Below are 7663 nucleotides of genomic sequence, written 5' to 3'. Positions count from 1 at the left end.
AATTAGAAATAAATATGTTTAATACAAATTATGTATTATTCACTACTACAGCTTACGCTAAAAAAAATGTGGTTCTTAAGTTATTGTTTAAATTAAAACATTATGTTACTTAATTTATTTTATGATTACTTAAAAATTAGGAATCTATTGTATATTATGCTAGTAGATTATTATTTTAATATTATTTACTTACATAATATTATAAGCCCCTACATTTCCTATCATTTAGAAATAAATATGTTTAATACAGTTTATGTATTTATTTTAAGTTAATTATTTTTAATATAAATATAAATATTAATAATATTAAAAAAAAAAAAAATGTATTAGTCAACCTCAACAGTTAATTTATAATCTATTCTTTGTTGTATAAAATTAGCAAATTAAATAATCATTTATATATTTATTTATGTTTTTAATTGAGGTTAATAATTTAATATCTAATTATTAATAAAAATTTATATTTTAATAAATTCTTATTAAATTAGAAGTGAGTACCTCGGTTTTTTTTGACATTGTAGATTTTAAAATATAATTTTAGGGTATTAATAAATTAAATACAAGATACCAATTCAATTTCTGTAGTATTCTTGATGCGGCGCTTAAGGTGTACTTTGTCCAGTCTCTTTGGGAGGATCATGTTTGCTTTTGCACCATTATATTTAAGTCAAATATCCTTGGTCTAAAAACAATAATATAAAACAGTTAAACATTTTTTTTTTTATTATTACATCTAATTTGTACACTATGATAACCTTTCTGTCATTGTGATTAATAATTAAGATCTGATTTTTTTAAATACAAAAAACATATTAACCTGAATGCTAATAACTTCTGTAAGCATGTATCTAATGGTCCTGGTGAAATAGATCTTCTATCAGAACTATTGGACATTTTTCAATGAGTTCTTGGCAAAAGTTTATTACATTTTCAGTTGAAGTGATTTGACTTTGACATTATTGCATGACTTCGTATTTTTCATTTCTGCAAATATTATAATTATATATATCTACTTATATATAATTGTATATAATTAAATAAAAAAAAAAAAATTAAACAAAATTAATTTCTTTACACATAGAAATCAGATGCTGCAATATTGATTCTTATTACAACTTTTCCATTGTATCCAGCCATTTCAATAGCTGTAATCATTAAGCACAAATTTTCTTTGATTGACTTATTAACAATGAAAGCACCGTTTTCAGCAATATATATAGTGTGCAGTCCAAAACTTTTATTGATTATATGCTTAGGTCTATATTTAAAAGCTTCTTCGAAAGAACTTGCTCCTATTTATAAACATTTTTTAAATTAAATTAAATACAAAAACTCAAAGTTGAATATTGTTTTGTTTATTGTATTTAAAAAAAGTTTACATTTTTAACTAACAAAGAAAATAAATGGATATAGTACAATTTTTTTCCAAACTATACATGGGAATTCAGCTAATATTTAATATTTTATTTCATTACCCATAGGCATAATTATAAATTATTGTATAGCTAAACCTTTTTTTGTAAGATCACTATTAATAACTGTAAACACTGGTGCGAGATTTATAATTTCTTTGATTCCAGCTAATTTAGCTCTGTAGCTAAAATAAAAATTATAATATGATAGTTTAATGACAATTAAGAATTGTTCTTAATAGTAAAATAATTTAAATAATTATATTTTAAATCCCGAGAGAAGCGGTGATATATTTATTTTTATTTTTTTGTTTTTTGACTATTTGTACGAGAAATAATGAATTAATAAGTACTAAACCCTATTAATAATAAGTACCTACTTCCTACTTTATTATTATGAAATTACAGATAAAAAGCAATATTTAATGTTTGTGAATAATATACAATTTTTTTTATTATTATTTAATTAAGTTAAATTAGCCAAATTATTATGAAGATCTAAACCTAACCTATGTCAGTTTAATAATTAAATAATCTACCTGTTCTATAAGAGCGGGTCCATCCAATTTCGTTACAGATGTGGTGAACAGTCTTTGTTACTCACTTTCCGTCATGTTGAATACCTTTATTATCCCGCACTTCTATGGTACTGTTGTACGGACAATTAATCCGTCGTTAAGGATTTACAAAACCTAGGTAATTATTAAGTATATTAATCCGATAGCAGAACTATAAAAATCAAAATAAATACTTACCTCGATAGCCGGAATTTGGATATATTCCACAACTCAAATAATTCCCTGAGCTACAATTTTTTATAAGACGTATTGTTTTGTTGTTCTTTAACGTTGATTTTAAAATGTTGGAAATCTTACTATGTAGCACGGACTAGATATACGAATATTATAGTATATCTTAGTCCGCGCTATGCATAGGCCTTACACAAAGTGACGCGTCATTCGGTGTGGAATGTGGTTATGGGTGGGCGGTGCGGTGCTGTCTCTCCTAGGTGTGTGGTAGTGCGCAGTATATCACGTCGAGGTAACTACTTTTCACTAATGTAGAAGTGTATCGATAGGCTAAATAAAAGAACACCAACTCGAGTAGGTTATTGACGAGTATATTCAAAAAATTTAACTAAGACGAACAAAACAAAGGTTTTAAAATAATAAAAACGAAATATGTCATCGGTTCGAAATGCGGACGACGCGTCAGACGACTACAACGGGAATGGGCAATGGCGGCTGACAGCAAGTCGGAGGGGCCGCGGAGAGTCGGCACCGCCCGACCGACTTGAATGTTGTTACGGGCATAAAGCTATAAACTAGTTTTGTTATAATGGTAACACTGTTTTTCACAATTTATAGCCAAGGTATCTCTCTTTCTCAATGTTGGCTGACGTTTTCTCTCTCTACCCGCGTCCATTAATTTATAGGTCTATGGTTTCGGGTGTAGCGCCGTCACGTTGGTAACATGCTTGTTCAAGGCGAGTAAGTTGACCCCATTGACCTGTATGAGGATTAATATGGCGCGCGTTTACAAATGTTACAACCATGAACATTAGAGAAAGGACGCCGAACACGGCAGGGCGAAGCTAAAAAACATAATCCGGAATTATCGCATTCTGCCAGAATGCGCGTCGGAGTGTAACGATGGTGTTTTTACATGTACAGCAAAGGGAAATCTAATGTTCATAGTTACAACGATTTTACCTTAGATCATATGCTATACTTGTATACGATCTAAGGATTATACAATCCCATAGTACTTGTGCGCATGTGCGGTGTACCTACTTGTACTACCATGATCATCGCCCTCACGTGTGGACGCCGAAACTACTACCACGTACCGTCTATTGGTATAAGGTCTATGGCGGACGCTATGTAGGTACTTACCATAGATCATATACTATGGATGGAGCCATACTTATGGTGCACATATAAGCGACGAATCTCTGACATTGATGTTCGATGTGCGCATACTAAATATGCGACGGTTAGCCTCGCGCATACGCACATCACTCGTCAATGTCAGAGTCTCGGTGTTTTATTATTTGCTTCAAATTGTTTATACGGCCGATGTGAGAATGGCTTCGTCCATTGTATATGATCTAAGCTCTAAGGTACTTACATCATTACATGATAAAATAATTATTGGGTGTACCCCAATCTGACTGATAATCAAATGCATATTTATATATATCATTATCAGAATGGTCAAATTGCCATACACAAATTTAAATATAATAATGCTGTTGAAAGCGGATCGTTTTTTTGTGCATTTAGACCAATAATTAGAAGAAATAAAATATACTTCCAAAAGTCCAATTTTAGTTTTGAACAAATATTTTAATATTTTTTCTCCTTGCAGTATATTTTAATCTCTTTCCTATGCGTGAACGGCTCGGCTCGTCTCATGCGATCGTATCGCAAACCCTCACCCCCCTCCCATCGCAGCGATTTAGTTTAGCAGCATAGGGAATTCTAATGTTCATGGTTACAACGATTGTACCTTATGACCATATGCTATATTTGTATACGATCTAAGGATTGTACAATCCCATAGTAATTGTGCGCATGTGCGGTGTACTTGTACTACCATGATCATCATTCTACAATTAAACGACGGAACCACATCAAAAATTGAAATTATGTTATTATTTTTATTCCTAAAGAAATTTACGGCAATAACGGTCGGCAGCCTGAATACCGATGCTTCCCCACTTCGCCAAAGGACTAGTGATTATTGTTGATTTTCAGCACGGACTAAGATCCATGATTATCAGTTATGTTTAATATGTTCATATCAGTACAATCAAATTCGAGCATTGCGATTGCGTTTACAAATCGTTTGCAATTACAATAAAAACTCTTTATAACGAATCTGAAGTGACCAAGAGATTTCTTTCGTTAAAGAAAGTTTTTGTAATAGAGAGTGTTTAAAAAAAAACAAAATTTTTGTTTGAAATTACATCGATAATAATGGTATCTATTATTGCGATGTTAAAAGTAAATAATGAAGGAATGTAATCGTTATTGTAAATTTCGGCATTTTTGCCGATTACTTTTATAATGTATAATACAATAACAATTAAATTGTCTTATGAAACATGAAATATTGTTTTGTTATTGAGAGTGACTATATGTTATAGAGAATGAATTGACTAATGGGTTATAAAGCAAACCAACCATTATTATGTAATGTTTACGTTGTATAGAGTTTTTCGTTGTAAAGAGTGTTTACTGTAATTTGACATTTTTTTGATTAAAGATCCAACTCAAACATCAAACTGAATTGAACTGATTTCGAGTAGGTGTATACGTTTAAACGATTTAAACTAAACATTGTTTTCATAAACAATAACATTCTGTGACGTTACAAAATGTATGTTTAATATCTATTTAGTATGATTTGATTACCTACTTTATTTTTATCATCTAAAACTACTCTTTGATTTCTACATACTTTGTATTATAAAATATTATGTAAATTTTATAAATTGTTGGGTTTTTTATAATTAAATCTCTTTTATTTAGACGACTGTTTTTGAACTATTAGGTATGGAATCTAATAAAAGAGTGCTTTTCATACCAAACCATGTTGTTAGTGGATATGTTGGTAATAAATGTACTGCGTTTCCATTATAGGTAATGAACAATTTCAATTTACATACAGAATATTAGAATTAATTATTGTACTTTTATCACAAGTTATGTGTTGTGAGGTGGATGCTATAAATTCTGTGCAATTATCAAACCATACTGGATACAAAACTTATCGTTTCCAATTATTAAACAAAAATAATTTATGTAAGATGTTTATTTTATATTTATTTTGAGTACTATATTTTTTAATTTATTTATATTAATTTATTAAAATTGAAATCTTTTTAAACAGAATTAATAACTGGTCTTGTTGAAAATGATTTGCATAATTATTCACATCATTCATTTCATTTATTTCATATCTTATATGTAATAAAATTGTTATTGAATATTGATGTAGTGATTAACTTTTTACCTATAGTTATCAACGCTCCACAGCTGTAATAACCTATAACCTGTAGGAAACCTAAAAATCTCAAAGTATTCAACATTGAGCATCTATAACCCACTAATGATTAAATAAAAAATAATAATTTTAACATGAAACTTCATAAAAAAAAAGTAGCCCTACTATTTTATGACATTTTAAACATAGGTTGCCATTTAGAAATAAAAACTTAATAATGATTTTACTATCAAATATAAGGGTGAAAAAAATAAAAATATATAGATATAAAAAAGTATGTACCTAAAATTTTTTTGAAATAATGAGTGTTTAATGATAAAAGAATCATCCTGTATATGCAACTAACGTGTGATAGTGACATTTTAGGCTCCATAGTTTTACTCTGCCCTGAGCCCCGCAAATCATTGAGACGGCCCTGTGTAAATGTATTGAACATTTATGTAACTAAATTGTAAAAGTTTCCATTAATAATTAATTGTATTAACTGTTTTTAGCCAGTTAAATAACTATATTCTATGTTACTTTATAACTTTTAAAATCTATAAATGTGAAAATTATTCAAGGTTCTGGATTAAGTTGTGATAGTAAAATATTTATCCATGATTATAGAACTATCATGGACCATGTTGAAAATTAGTCTTTTTGCAAAAAAAACTAGGCTCTATGTGTTTGTCCATTTAATAACTACTTACTTATCATTTTTCTGAACGGCTGGCTGTTTTATAGGCTTATGAGTTTATTACAGGTGGATTTACAAAATTAGGCCTTTTAAAAACCAAAATAATTTTTATAGAGTATTTTATTGTAATTTATTACTTACAAAACTAAAGAATAAAAGAATTAAAATATGTAAACTATAGAAGTTTACCTATTGTATTTATTTAGTGAAGTATATTATTGTACAATTTTTGACTATTATATTAATAATTCTATATATTTAAGCATATAACAAATGTCACCAAATAATAAATAAAAAAGAAAATATATGAATACATTTATATGAACTTCTTGTTACATGTTGTTTTATCAAGACATTTTATACTACACGGTACTTAATTTTTCCAATGATTGCATCTATTTGTTTTGCAAAAATATTTTTAATAAATAAAATTGGTACTTGTATAATTTACATATTGTAATCCTTCTTTTGTTCGCTTTTTTTGTACGAGTAATAAATTACTAGATAATAATTGTAGCTAGTTTTTAAAAAGCTAACTGTTTTTAAACTATCTGCAATAAACCTAAAAAACCAATAGATTATTTAAAAATAATAAGTTAATCTCAAACGACATAATCTTTCTGCAGACTAATTTTGTAAATGGCCCATGACAGAGCCATACCAACTAGGGTGATTTTGGATTTTTTTTTTGGTTTTCTAATAGCTTCCATTCTTATATAAAAATGTGTTTCATATCTGTATTCAAAATAAACTTTATGTAAATTACTCTTCCTTGTTCAGTACTATACAAATGTACAAAATCAATAAGTTCAACTTTAGTATTCATATTTTCTATTAAAACCTTCCAAGACTCATCGTTTACTTTTTCTCTCGAGTAGGATTGATTGACGGATGTAGTATGTTTTAGTATAACACTGCACTGTTTGCAACGATGGCATTGAACTAGATCACACCTGATGTGAGAATCTTATACTTTTATTTATATGAATCAAATAATTTTTAATTTGAAGGTATCATGATTGTTTGGTGAGAGATTCAAAGAATGAGGATGGGCTTTTTAGTATGTTAATGACATTTTTACCAGGAATCCATTTGATTATATTTCTTCTTAGATGAAGTCAGCAGAGATTGAGAGATAATCTAACTAACCTAACTAATAACGATTCTGTATGGTCTATCTAATTATCATCGTGTGTCTATTACGTGCGGTATGCTGGTATTAGAACAGTTTTTATTGAACAGCTTAATTACGGTAATTACACGGTAAGAGTTGGAAAAATGAACATTTATTTTGCCATTTGCCATGTGGATTTGTATGGTAAGCCTTGATTTTTTTTCTTATTTGTTTTAAGTTCTTATATATATCAACGTAGTTAATCGTAAATGCTATGTAAATTGTCGAAGGTGGAAGTGGATCCTTGAATTCGACGTTCTTTTCAGTGTCCATAAAACTACTATCTTCCGCGATGGAACAATTAAGGAACACTGATAAGGAGATATAAAAATGTTTAGTTTATTTTTTTTTTTTTTTTTTGTATGAGGTGACCTATTATTAGGTGAT

General features: G+C 28.6%; 1 long non-coding RNA gene across 1 annotated transcript; it reads right to left on the bottom strand.

The window, feature by feature from the left end:
* Positions 1–846: 846 nt before the first annotated feature.
* LOC113558999 lies at positions 847–2072 on the bottom strand. The gene is made up of 3 exons (XR_003405795.1): positions 1952–2072; positions 1076–1292; positions 847–984 (listed from the first exon to the last, which is right to left on the bottom strand). It is a non-coding gene; the product is annotated as an uncharacterized LOC113558999 (long non-coding RNA).
* Between the last annotated feature and the right edge of the window lie 5591 nt (positions 2073–7663).

Source organism: Rhopalosiphum maidis, chromosome 3 (assembly GCF_003676215.2).
Source record: "Rhopalosiphum maidis isolate BTI-1 chromosome 3, ASM367621v3, whole genome shotgun sequence".
In the NCBI taxonomy this organism is placed as follows: Eukaryota; Metazoa; Arthropoda; class Insecta; order Hemiptera; family Aphididae; genus Rhopalosiphum; species Rhopalosiphum maidis.
The sequence above is the reverse complement of the archived record's forward strand: the minus strand, read 5'-3'. Positions and strand labels throughout refer to the sequence as shown.